Consider the following 14,778-nt stretch of genomic DNA (forward strand, 5'->3'; position numbering starts at 1 on the left):
AGTTTGTCCAATTGGTATCAATCTTTGTGGTGAGGACAGTATTTTATTGTAGTTTTCTACATCCTAAGTAAAAGTGGAACCACACAAAATCACCTTTATCATGTATAAGTAGAATAACATCAAAATGACAAATATTCTAAGGAAATTGTCTCACACTCAAAGTGATGGCTTTGACATAGTTTCACATTTTTAGCCTTTTCAAAATAAATTTGGTATAAAAATTGTTCTGTCAGACACACCTCACGTTAAACTCCTTTGGAGCTTGATATTATCAACTTTTTCAAATTTCCTTAGATTGGGCTTCCCAGGTGGCTCAGACAATCAAGAATCTGCCCACAGTGTGGGAGACCTGGGTTTAATCCCTGAGTGGGGAAGATCCCCTGGAGAAAGAAATGGCAACCCACTCCAGTGTTCTTGCCTGGGGAATTCCATGAGGAGCTTGGTGGCCTACAGTCAATGGGGTCACAAAGAGTCGGACACGACTGAGTGACTAATACTTTCACACTCCCAGTATGTTAAATATATAATAGAAACACTTATTTCATAAAGACCCCACAAATGCCATTTTTTATACTAGAAGTAAATATTTGAAAGCTAAAGAAAACATTTCTACACAACTTTAAAACTGGGAAAATGGAGTTAAGTATTAGAGTCAAAGGAAATGTATGTGGTTTCTCATATGATGTGCAAAAATGTATGGTGCTTTATGATGAAATTTATAATAATTAATATAAGAAGAAATTTAAAAAATATATTTGCCATTGTATTTGCAATTTCTCTCTATTAAGAAACACTGAGATAATAACTGGTTGGGCAATTTGTGTTTTGTCCTGATTTTGAGAAAAGAATGTGAGTTTCTTCAGAAAATGGTACTCTGTCATGTGACACCAACTTCTTATGTATTAATACTTAACTTGATGTCAGCTAAAAATTATCTGTAAACTCTCAGTACTCAATTACTGTCTTCATTTTATTCCACTAGAATTCCATTAGAAACATAACTCATAAGTGCATTCACTACTACTTTTAAATAATACATGAGAGTCAACAAAATTACTTAAATTGTCAGGAACTGAGCAGTTTTCTCAGCTTTTAACTGAAACTGTTACGGTAAGTCCTTTTCTTTATCTTATATGTGTTTATAAATGTGTTTAAAATGGAAAGATAGCACTGGGTATTAGAAAATACCTTTGAAGTATTTATGTTCTTAAAACCAATAATTTTTTTTTGCTACACTTTTAAATTTTTTAATTTACTTTTACGTTTTAGTGTTGTACTGATATCAGAAACAATAAAGGTGACTTAATTAATGCTGTCTTCAAACAATGGACATTTGCATAAGGAATAATTGTGGAAATTAATTTTTTAATACATTTGCAGGCTTCCCAGGTAGCTCAGTGGTAAAAAAGCCACCTGCCAATGCAGGAGATACAAGAGACATGGGTTTGAACCCTGGGTCAGAAAGATCCCCTGGAGTAGGAAATGTCAGCCCACCCTAGTGTTCTTGCTGGGAGATCCCAGGGACAGAGGAGCCTAGAAGGCTATAGTCCATGGGGTCGCAAAGAATCAGACATGACTGAGCACACACACATTCTATTCCTGGAAATTTCTTTATTGTTTTAAATGGCAAAGTAAATTTTTGTGAACCGTATGAATTAAAACAGTTTGGTCAGTTCAACATTGCATGAAATTTAACTAAATATAAAGGTGTCAGAATAAAAATCTCACTTGGGTCCATGATTGCTTATAAAAACTATATAATATTTGATGAATCATATGAAATTTTATTATTTGTTGAGAGGAAACACAGACCCCGGTTGTATCTTGCGTTAATCGCTCAGTCATGTCTGACTCTGCAACCATGTGGACAGTAGCCTGCCAGGCTCCTTCGTCCATGGGATTCTCCTAGCCAGAATACTAGAATGGGTAGCTACTCCCTTCTCCAGGGGATCTTCCTGACTCAACGATCGAGCTCAGGCCTCCTGCACGTGCTTTACCATCTGAGCCGCAGGGAAGCTCCCAGACCCGGGTAGAGGAGGAGTACATTACCTGAAGTCAGAAGCAGGTGTCTCAAATCACTATCTGGTTTATTTTTTTCCAACATCCTTTTCAGTGCTGTTTAGCAGATAGAAATTGTTGGGACTTGTCATAAGCGGTCCCAGGAAGTGAAAATACACTTAAAAAAAAAAAAAAAGGTGCAGGGTGTCAGCAGAGACTGAATCTTCAGATTTTTCAAGATTTGTTCAGTTCGTTTCAGTTCAGTTTGTTCGCTCAGTCGTGTCCAGCTCTTTGTGACCCCATGGACTGCAGCACGCCCGGCCTCCCTGCCCATCACCAACTCCAGGAGCTTGCTCGAACTCATGCCCATTGAGTCGGTGATGAAGCTAGACAGTTGCCAAATAAAAAGTTTCAAGCAGCTTCTGCTTTCTTGGTCATGGATTGGCATCTTACTTTGAGCAAGATGACTCCTTGTTTTAGGAAGATGGAGTTGAGTGTTCCTTTCAGCTGTGGAGATTTAAGGGTATTTTAAACGCGTCAGGGGCCTGGGATTTATGAATTACCCACGCACGTGACAGCCGGCCCTGGCACCCACCATTTCCCACAGTTACACATAGGTATCTACCTGAGAACGTAGCTCCAGGGAAGAATATACGACAGGGGAGGAGAAACAAAGAGCTGAGAGGAAACGTTCCCTGTGGGAAAGAGGAAACCAGGAAATGGCCAGGGGGAAGGAAACAGGTTCTTTGCACCTTTTTGCTTTATTGATGCTGGACCCTGACTCTATCTGACCTCCTTTGCTGTATTTGGAAATGTGCTGGAGAAAACGCTGTGCACAAGTGAGCTGAAATTACCCTCTCAGCATGAGAAACTGACGCTTGCTTCCCGTGCCGTTTTACTGCTGGGTGCCTCTAACTGAACACGAATGAGAAGGAACACACGCTCTTACTCTGAGTCCGGGTGAGCCGACTGCAGAGGTGATCAGGTAAAGAGCAGGACCCAGTGCTGGCAAGAGCTCGCCCGCCGCTGAGCAGACCCTGTCTGAGGAAGATGCCCGGCTTTGGCACGGTTGTCAGGACCCCAGGGTCCGCAGCCAGTGCCACGTGAAGGGGGCGGGGAATGGCAGAGGAGGCTGACCACGTGGTTTGCTGAACTCAGCCACTGAGAGAGCCACCTAGTTCCTGCTTCATTAACTGATGTTGCCTGGTCCTCAAAAATGAATTCATGGACAAGCTGGAGTAATCCTTGGGATTTGGGAAAGGAGGATCCTGGATAAAAACTGGATTTCCAGCTCACTTATAAGATAAGCAGGATTATCGTAATGTTTTAGATCTTAAGAGGAAAGTCATTTGATTGCCTCTGCCCCTTGGGGAATGAAGCCTGGGATGTGTATTAGACAACAGAGTGAATCTTCTCACATAATAATTTTTCTTACTGCAGCTTTACCGCGGGTGAACAACAGCGTGCGCACACGCTGCCCCCAGGATGCAGGAAATGCTTTTTGCTTTGGCACAGATAGCTGGAGAAATTGGAAATTTGGAAACAAGTCAGAAACAAACACTTATTGAGTTCCTGTGTGACAAGCTATTGCTGTATGTGCTTGGGGTAAACGATGGCACGGAGGACGCTGGCTCCTGCTGTGGGGAGATTGATTTACTGTGCGCAGACATCTGCTGCTCTTCCGGACGGTGGGTCCCCTTGCCGACTCCTTGTGAGTGGGCGCCATGATCCCCTCTCCAGGGCACCTAGGGTCAGGGTAGTGTGGTCCACGCTGAGTCTCCTTTAGTCCATCTCTGCTTGACATTAATGAGCATGGACACCTTCTTTGATTTTCCCACAGAAAAAGAAACATGAGTTGAAAGGTGCTAAGATATTTGTGCTCCTCATTTCCACAGCCTTTCCTTAACAAAACAAACAAACAAAAAATGATTTATTTCACTGTGTTGGGTCTTGGGCTTCCCAGGTGTGACCAGTGGTAAAGAACCTGACTGCTAATGTAGGAGTTGTAAGAGATACAGGTTCGATCCCTGGGTCAGGAAGATCCCCTGGAGAAGGGCATGGCAGCCCAATCCAGTATTTTTGCCTGGAAGATTCCATGGACAGAGGACCTTGGTGGGCTACAGTTCAGAGGGACTCAAAGAGTTAGACACAACTGGTATGACCTAGCACACACATGCACGCATGGGGAGCCTTAGCTGTGCCCTGTGGCCTCTGTAGTTAGGGCACATGGACTCAGTAGTTGAGGTACACAGGCTTAGTTACCCTGGGGCTTGTGTGATCTTAGTCCCCCGACCAGGGATTGAACCCACGTCCCCTACATTGGAAGGTGGATTCTTAACCACTGAACCACCAGAGAAGTCCTTCTACAGACTTTCCTGTCTAATACATGCTCAAAGTGGAGATGACATTTTAGCAGAGATACACATGGCAATAAGAAAATGAGAAGGGAGATATGAATAAAAAGGAAGTTGATCATGTCATGGGCATTAGAAACAGGGCAGGGGGAAAGAGTGGGATTGCGATTTCAAATAAGCCGGTAACTGTGAGTTAAACTGTTTCTTCTACAGCTTAAGGAGTGGCTCAGATGGTTAAGAATCTGCCTGCAATGAGGCAGACCTGGGTTCGATCCCTGGATCAGGAAAATCCCCTGGAGAAGGGAATGACAGCCCACTCCAGTATTCTTGCCTGGAGAATTCCACGGACAGAGGGGCCTGGCGGGCTACCATCCGTGGGATTGCAAAGAGTCAGACATGACTGAGCGACTAACACTTTCACATTTTCCACTTGTTACCTCACCCCCTAAATTTGGGGTTAAAACCTTCAGATTTTAATGCACTAAGTGTTCTGTTTGTCCTCCTCATATGTGACTATCTTTTTGTCCCCATCAAGTACGTGTTGGGCATCTACCAAGTACCTGAGGACATGCCAGGCACTGAGGCTGATGGATGCGGCAGACAGGAGTTCTGTGGCCCCAGCTGAGGGCCTCAGCTGGCACGGCTGTCCTGACATGGGCTGCCTTCCATGGGCTGCGGAGGTCCATCTCCAACCGCCAGCCACTCGGGGACCCTGACAGCTGCTGGCAGTCTGCGTCCCCGCCACCGTCTGGCTTTCAAGAATTAATTTTTAATTGAATAAAATAGCCCTGTGGTGACTAGATAACATTCACCCTGGCCTTGATCTAGTGAGCCTGAGCACAGGACCTGCCCTGCCTTCCAGTCTTGTTTCAACCAGCAACATCTCCACATCTTTAAAAAAACAGACCCTCAACATCTGCTCTGCCACTAGTTACTTACTGGTTGCTTTCTCATTCACAGTTCACACCTACCCAAACTGTATGGGAAAGTATAGTAAGGCGCTCCGGTGTTCAGAACTGAACTTCATTTTACTTGCTGTGTGCATGCTACTTATTGGCAGAAGCATAATCTCCATTCAGTCCCCTTACTTGGGACCTCATGTAATCTTTTCTCTGTCCCCTGGGCACTCTGGGACCCTGGGGATCCCTGGAGGCTCTTTCAGCCTTGTTCACTAAGCCCCAGTTTATAGGCAGAGCACTTTAGGAGCAAGTCAGTCAAGTGGGTGTTTGAGGAGTAAGGATGGGTGGTGATGGTGCTGGGAGAAGGGGACTGCAAATCTGGACTGGGTCAGAAGCAGATTAAATAAATGAGACTTCAGTAGTAGAGTGTTAGCTGCTCAGTCGTGCCCAGCTCTTTGCGACCCCATGAACTGTAGTCCGCCAGTCTCCTCTGTCTATGAGACTCTCCAGGCAAGAATACTGGGGTGTATTGCCATTGCCTTCTCCGGAGAATCTTCTCGACCCAGTGATGGAACCTGGGTCTCCTGTATTGCAGGCAGATTATTCAGACCAGAGGCTTAAGCCAGGAATGCTGGCCTCTCCTGCCAACAAAGCCATTTCTGCTCCGGCGACTTGTCTTGTGTGCAGAGCCTTCTCTTGAGAAGGGCCCACAGGGTCCAGCAGCCCTAGGACTCCAACACTAATCCGGGGCTCCTGCCTCTCATCCCTCTGCTCAGGGCTAGGCCTGGTAGGAGGCACCAGGATGGCCTGCCATCTCCCAGTCTTTAGAAAGATAATAGCAATGCACTTACTTACACCCTCACTGGGAAACAAGAAATCATGTAAGACTGTGCAATCAGAATTGCACATGAATAGTCTCTGTACACCGAATGGAGGTTAAAATAGAAGGTTTTGGTCTATCTAAAGATAAATGTAACAGTAAAAATGAATGTTCTGTATTCAGAATAAAGCTCTAGAGAGTAAAGAAAATAAAACAAAAACAAGCAAACAAAATAGGAAACAAAATGGACTGGGAAGGATTTGACCTATGATAGCCAGTGCTTCTAAGAACCGACTATTGAGTCACTGAAAATACCAGGAAACATTTGGAAAATGTTCCTACTATTAGCTATGTGATAGGAAAACCTTTCTAAATTATCTGAGTTTATTTTATCTTAAATAGAGATATCTCCTTCATGGAGAAGTTCTCAGGGATATATAAAAACTTGTACATCATGTACTGTCAGAAAACTACTCAAAATTAGTCCTCAGTGCAGGTTAATCAGGGGATAACAGTGAAAAGAAAATCAGGAATCTCATAACTTTCAAGCCTCATCTGTCAAAAAAGAAAAAAAAAAGACAAACTTGCATTTGGTACAGAGAACAGCAAACATTTTTTCTGTAAAGAGTCAGGTAGAACTATTTTTAGGCTTTGACACTATATGGCCAGTATTCAGTTCAGTTCAGTTCAGTTCAGTCGCTCAGTCATGTCCGATTCTTTGCGACCCCATGAATCGCAGCATGCCAGGCCCTCCCTGTCCATCACCATCTCCTGGAGTTCACTCAGACTCATGTCCATTGAGTTGGTGATGCCATCCAGCCATCTCATCCTCTGTCGTCCCCTTCTCCTCCTGCCCCCAATCCCTCCCAGCATCAGAGTCTTTTCCAATGAGTCAACTCTTCGCATCAGGTGGCCAGAGTACTGGAGTTTCAGCTTTAGCATCAGTCCTTCCAAAGAAATCCCAGGGCTGATCTCCTTCAGAGTGGACTGGTTGGATCTCCTTGCAGTCCAAGGGACTCTCAAGAGTCTTCTCCAACACCACAGTTCAAAAGCATCAATTCTTTGGCACTCAGCCTTCTTCACAGTCCAGCTCTCACATCCATACATGACCAGAGGAAAAACCATAGCCTTGACTAGACAGACCTTAGTGGGCAAAGTAATGTCTCTGCTTTTTAATATGCTGTCTAGGTTGGTCATAACTTTCCTTCCAAGGAGTAAGTGTCTTTTAATTTCATGGCTGCAATCACCATCTGCAGTGATTTTGGAGCCCCCCAAAATAAAGTCTGACACTGTTTCCTCATCTATTTGCCATGAAGTGATGGGACCGGATGCCATGATCTTCGTTTTCTGAATGTTGAGCTTTAAGCCAACTTTTTGACTCTCCTCTTTCACTTTTATCAAGAGGCTTTTTAGTCCCTCTTCACTATTATATTTATATTTTTCTGCCATTGTAGGGCAAAAGAAACCAATTTGTATGTTAATGAACATGGCTGTGTTTAAATAAAGCTTTATTTACAAACCAGGCCAAGGGCCAGATTTGGCCCACAAGCAGTAGTTTTCAAACTTTCAAGTTAGTAAATTACAAGGTACAAATGTGATTCAGACTTTTTGAAAGAGAAATTCGTATATTTTCTTTTTTTTTTTTTTTGGTTTAATAAAATATTATCTGTTTGGTATTTTTTTCAGATTGGTTATTACCTGTATTTTGGAATAAAGTTGCATGCTCTTTAGTATATTTCTAGAGAGAATTGTGAGTTCAAGTGACTCCTATAAAGGCAGTTGCTTTTTGTTCCAAAGGAAGTCTCTACATAAATATTCAAAATGAATGAAAATTAAGGCCATACATGTTAGAAAAAAAGAATTCTATCTTTAGCTGATCATCACTATTTTTCTCTAGGGAAGTAATAGCTGGAAAGAAAAGGAAAGATAAACAAATTACAATAATTTCATAATTTGGAAAGGCAAATAGTTTATATTGATCAACTGTTTAAACATTAAATAAGAAACATTCACTAAGCCTCTCCGTTGTTAACCTAATTTTGCATCACCTACCACAAAGAAACACTAAAACTGCTCTGTATTTTTCCTTCTGTTTTCTTGTCACCAAAGTGGGGGGGGGGAATAGTTTAAAAATTTTAATCTTTGAATTTTCTACCCTATTCTCATTGTATGTATCATCTTTCACCTCACATTTTTTTGTTTGTTTTTCTGTTATTTTGAGAAAATATTGCTCACTTGTCTGACTCTGGAATTGAAGTCTCCGGCTTCTGAAACCGTATCACATATATGTGATGAGATATATCTTTCTTCCAGATCAAAAAGCAGTCTATGAGGACTCTTCTGCTTTCGTTAGCTTTGAACGAGCCCCCTTAGGACAGTTCTCACACATTCCCTTCAGACAGTTTCCTCTGACTACTCCATCTTTCCGAGAAGAAGTCATCCAGAATGTTTTTCCCCATCTGAGATGTTTAGAGGCATTGTGCATATCATTCCCCATGGAGGACCTTCAGATTAGAATGTGTCCCAATTATTCCCCTTGAAACCTGTCGGGTTAAGGACTTTTTCTTCTTCAGAGTGCAAGTCTCAGGCTGACAGACAGTAGAGTCAGATCCGTCGTGCAGCTTTGTTCCTCTTTGAGCCTGGACATTTAGGTCGTCTGTTTTTCTCCTGTCTCTAGGGCTTTCTTTCCCAACCTCTCAACAATAACTATATTCATCCTTTCTCTAGTGGGTGCTACAACAGCTCACTCCTTGACAAGTAAAGACCCTGAAACTTAATTTATTATAGAAATCCATGTGAGAAAAAGGGGTCAGGGAATTTCCTCATTCATGTGGTTAAATATAAAAAAATTTTGATGTTTATCTGAAGAGATGAAACACACCAAGAGAGACTAGATAATCCTGCCTCTTCTGATGATGGCACCAAGCTCCTCCTGCCCATGTAGTCTTTGCTTTTAAATAATTTTAAAAGTTCACATTCTTTTCAGTTATGTTTCAGGCTAGGAAATGGGGTCCAAAATACACCCTTTAATGAAATATCCCAAGGATCTAAATGTTTTCCTTTTGGGTCTTATTTCAGAGGTATTTGTTAAATTATGGGCTATTTGCTTTAGTTCCAAGGTAAAAAAATAAACTTGGAATATAGGTTTTATATTATTTTTATATTTCTTCAACTCATGACTCTTATCTTTTATTTTCCTTTTGTTGACTTCTCTAATAAAACATTTAAAATATTTGTCTGACTCTAATTGTTTTAAACTTTTTTTTGTTCTTCTGAATAAAGCAAAATACAAATATTTTATGTGACACAGAATAACTTTTATGATAGCAGACTTCATTCCTTCTAACTTTTCAACTGGGCTGTTAAGAAGGTTAAAAACTTGGAATCACATGCAAAATTTAATGATATAATGTCTACTTAACTGGCCACACACTACTTAAGGACAAAATACAAGATACAAGACTCCTGGACATTAAATTCTTGAAAGCTGTAGGGACAAAACAAGATTCAAGAAGGACAGTGTATTTTAATGACTCTGAGGCAATGAGCAAAATTACATTTGCTGATCAAGACACAAATAATTTTATTATTTGGGTAAAATGCTTATTCTCAGAGGAAAAGAATTTCAGAAAGCATCCTCCACTTCCTTTTCCTATTACTTAATAGGAACTTAATATGTGGAGAATATTCCTATGTGAACTTAATATGTGGAGAATATTCCTATGTGAACTTAATATGTGGAGAATATTTCTATGTGAACTTAATATGTGGAGAATATTCCTATGTGAACTTAATATGTGGAGAATATTATTCTAGGTATGAGAAATCATGCACATTTTTACACAAGAGCAAAGTGAGATCCATTTTTATTACAGAATTGTTAGATCAAGATATGAAAAGTGGATTGCATTTTAATAAATATATGAATTAATTTTAAATTGTATTCTTAGGCTAAAATCCTATAAATGAGCAAAATAGTTTAATCTATAACAGACGTAAGAAAAGAGAGAGAGAGCAAAGGTTTTAAAATAAAATTGGGAAAATACATAATGAGAAAAGGCTATTATAGATCCATCATTTTAAATGAATATCTGACATTTTCATACATTTGAAAAAAAAAACATATATTCCTCTGGAAATTACTTTATCCAGTTTATCTAAAGTGTGCCTAGCACAGTGCTTGTTGAAATATTAGTGGATTAAATGGTCAGAATGCTTTGTGCAGTTAAATCCACAACCACCCCACCTCCACCCCGCCAAATTAACTCTTAGCTAACAATCCACTGCCTCAGCTCAGTAGTCTGAACTCATTGTTTGCAGTGACCAGTATCTCCAAGCAAAATAAAGAGTCTGAGGAACGCGTGACGAGTGCAAAAACCACATTCCAAGGCACAGAGTGGAAAACCTCTGGTGTTTGCTCCCCAGGACGTGCCTTCCAGAGCTGACGCTGCATCGCCTTCCTGGTGTTCATTTTCCAGATCTCTAATCTTTCACATCAGGGCTGATCCAATATAAATACGTTTCTATAACTAGATTGCTTGGAACTTGCTCAAGATTGACCTGTGGCCTTCATTTATGAAAAATGGATATGCTTGATTGCTCCACACTGACACTGAGCATGTTCAATTAATGCTTACATTATAAAGGATGTGCAAACAACACAAATGGAAATTAAACCCTTTTCACTCTCTGCATCTGAGCATTCATAAATTGAAATAAGTGTGAAAGAGCTGTCCTCAATCAATTTCAGCTCTAGTCCCTGACCTGATTATGCTATGCGTATCAATATACATTTCCTTAATTAAATGTGGTTCAGTGAGCATTAATGGTATTAAAAAGAGAGAGAGAGAGAACGGGGCCGCCTATTACTACCCATCATGTTGTTGGGGAAAACAATAGAGAGACTGATGAAAAGGAAAGTTGGCAGAAGAAAAAGCCGCTGAGTACATTATCATAATTATCTCCTATGCTGAGTGATTTCGAAGCAAGACACTAAGGATGTCACTTGTTTTTGCTCAGCCATCTCTCACGAAGGCTAAGTATTACAGGAAGAGACAGACACTGCATCATTCTGAGGCATTCCATCCTGTTTTTTGGTTGGTTCATGATTCCTTCGCTGCTTATTCTGACACTGCTACATTTCCACGCCTTCTCTTACACTTCATGTGAGCAATACAAAAAGTGGCTTTATAAGTCACAGTTTCCTTCCAAAAGCATTAAAAAAAAAAAAGCTGCTCTCTCACTGGGCTGTTAAGAAGCCCCAGTGTGCAGCTCTCTTTTCAGATTGCTGTCTTATTTTCTTCTTTCTGGCCTCTAGGTCCCCTGCAGAGCCAGGAGAATGCCTTCCATGGACGGAAGACTGTCATTGCTGGGGCTCTAGCCTGCAGGGAACCCATGGTTTCCGGGGTGACTTTGCCTCCCCGGACTCTGACAGTGATGGCTGGTCACTGCTTTCATCCCACGATGTGCTGAAAATATTGCTAATTAATGGTTTTCACAGGGATCACTTTTTACTCTTTTTGCTTTGGAGCCTTGGAGATCAAGAGCTGACAGACTAGAAGAGTCACAGATTGACTCAGAGGGAAGCAAGAGGGAACAAGTGGAATATAACTCTTTGGGCTGGTTGTAGCCACCCCACAAAAGCTGTTACTGCGGCACCAGTTGATGTAGCTTTCTGCAGACTAAGTTGCCTTATATATGCAATAAAGAACTCCCATGTACGACAGGTAAGTCTTGAAGAGTAGGGAAGAATTACAGGGAAGTAAGAATTGATTACACAGTGAGAATGGGTATCATAGAATGGGTCCCAGGAAATGAGCCAGATTATCTGTGAATACGAGAAAAATGACAGACACCTGCTTCTCCTAACCTCTGGGGGTTAAGTCCTGAGGAAGATAAATAGATTTGAAGCTTTAAACTGACATGAGAAATCTGCTGGCTTTGGTTGCTCCTAGATGTGTTCTGACCACAAAAACTTGGGAAGCAGAGTAAAGCACCTGCTTACTGACTGTACATGGTTTTTAATAAAATGACCCCATACTCCTGGGGCTCCAGAATTAAACATTAGGAGGTGGGCAGGATGTTCAAGTGGGAGGGGACATGGGTAAAGCTATGGCTAATTCATGTTGATGTTTGGTAGAAAGCAACACAATACTGTAAAGCAATTATCCTTCAATTAAAATACATAAATTAAAAAAAAATCAAACACCCCAGTCCAAAAATGGGCAGAAAATCTAAGTAGACATCTCTCCAAAGGAGACGAGCAGCTGGCCAAGGGACACTTGAGAAGATGCTCAGCATCACTAATTCTTAGAGAAACGCAAGTCAGAACTACAAGGAGGTATCACCTCACACAGGTCACAATGGCCAACATCAAAAAAAAAAAAAAAACCTACGAATGATAAATGCTTGAGAGGATGTGTAGAAAAGGGAACTTTTGTACACTGTTGGTGGGAATGTCAATTGATACAGCCACTCTAGAGAACAGTATGGAGATTCCTCAAGAAACCAAAAATAGAACTACCATATGACTCAGCCATGCCACTCCTGGGCATATACCTAGAGAAACTCATAATTAAAAATGGCACATGCTCCCCAATGTCCACTGCAGCACTCTTTACAATAGGCGGGATGCAAACATCCTAAATCAAAAGAAAACTCTCAGTTCCGATTGTGCTCATCCTCTGCAACACCCTGTACAGTCCGACTCTCTCTATAAGCATCCTTGGCTCCCATGATGCCTCACTCTGCCCCGGGAGTCTCACTCATCTTTGGCCTCTCTTTCAACTTCCCTTGCAGGCTTCTTGTCCTGGGCTGTCGCTGGCTATCAGTATTAACATCTAAGCAGTCTCTTCTTTTTCACCCCCTCCATTATCTCATCCATATGGGAATACCAGACCACCTTACCTGTCTCCTGAGAAACTTGTGTGAGGGTCGTCAAAAAGCAACAGTTAGAACTAGATGTGGAAAAACGGACTGGTTCAAAATTGGCAAAGGTGTACGCCAAGGGCGTATATTGTCACCCTGCCTGTTTAACTTCTTTGCAGATTACATAGTGCAAAATGCCAGGCTGGATAAATCACAAGCTGGAATGGGGATTACTGGGAGAACAATCAACAACCTCAGATATATAGATGATACCATCCTGATGGCAGAAAGCTAAGAGGAACTAAAGAGCCTCTTGATGATAGTGAAAGAGGAGAATGAAAAATCTGACTCGAAGCTCAACATTCATAAAACTAACATCATGGCATCCGGTCCCAGTGCCTCATGGCAAATAGAAGGAGAAAAAGTGGAAACAGTAACAGATTTTTTTTTCTTTGGCTCCAAAATCACTGGGGACCTTGATTGCAGCCATGAAATTAAGACATTCTTGCTTCTTGGACGGAAAGCTGTGACAAATATAGGCAGAATATTAAAAAGCAGAGACATCACTTTGCCAAAAAAGGTCTAGATAGTCAAAACTATGGTTTTTCCAGTAGGCAAGCATGGATGTGAGAGTTGGACCATAAAGAAACCTGAACACCAATGAACTGATGCTTTCAGACTGTGGACATGAAGACTCTTGAGAGTCCCTTGGACTGCAAGGAGATCAAACCAGTCAATCCTAAAGGAGATCAACCCTGAATATTCATTGGAAGGACTGATGCTGAAGCTGAAGCTCCAATACTTTGGCTACCTGATGTGAAGGTGGAAAAAACCCTGATGCTGGGAAAGACTGAAGGCAAAAAGAGAAGGGGGTGGTGGAGGACGAGAAGGTTAGATAGCATCCCTACCTCAATGGACCTGAATTTAAGCAAACTGCAGGAGATAGTGGAAGACAGAGGAGCCTGGTGGGCTATGGTTCATGGGGTCACGAAGAGTCGGATGTGACTGAGTCACTGTCCCTTTCACTTTTCTGTATCTTCATTTCAGATCCGTATACTGGCTGAGATCAATGCTGGTTCCCATCAGCATTACTGAAAATGCCTCCTTAACAATTTTACTTTTCTGTATATGCATCTCAGAGAAGGCAATGGCAATCCACTCCAGTACTCTTGCCTGGAAAATCCCATGGATGGAGGAGCCTGGTAGGCTGCAGTCCATGGGGTTGCTAAGAGTCAGACACAACTGAGTGACTTCACTTTCACTTTCACTTTTCACTCATGCATTGGAGAAGGAAATGGCACCCCACTCCAGTGTTCTTGCCTGGAGAATCCCAGGGACGGGGAAGCTTGATGGGCTGCCGTCTATGGGGTCGCACAGAATCAGACACGACTGAAGTGACTTAGCATATATGCATCTTGCCGAGTTCCTATCACCAGTTGCTCCTCTAAAGGTTTCTTTCTTTGTGCCACTCCAGGCTTCCACTTCTCTCTTCCCCCTCTCCAGCCCTGCCTCTGGCCACATTTCTCTGCTTTGGATTTTCCGTACATAAGAAATAGTTCTTTCACATTTAGGTCATTGGATTCTATCCAAAAGATACTCTTCCTATATATAGTCAAGATTACTCTTATTTTCTCATGATTCTGTTTAAGTTGCATTTTTTTTCCTAAGAAGATCTCAACATGACTTAGCCTCTACCCCAGACTATTTTGGTTCTTGCCATATATTGCTGTGATTCCTTTAATATTTCTTATATTTTATTGTAAGTGTTTGCTTTCTTCCCTGTCAACTCTCTCAAAAGAAAGCAAGATAAGTGATTATTAACAAGCGTAATGAAAAAGTT

The sequence above is a fragment of the Ovis canadensis genome, chromosome 8 (assembly GCF_042477335.2).
Source record: "Ovis canadensis isolate MfBH-ARS-UI-01 breed Bighorn chromosome 8, ARS-UI_OviCan_v2, whole genome shotgun sequence".
Lineage (NCBI taxonomy): Eukaryota > Metazoa > Chordata > Mammalia > Artiodactyla > Bovidae > Ovis > Ovis canadensis.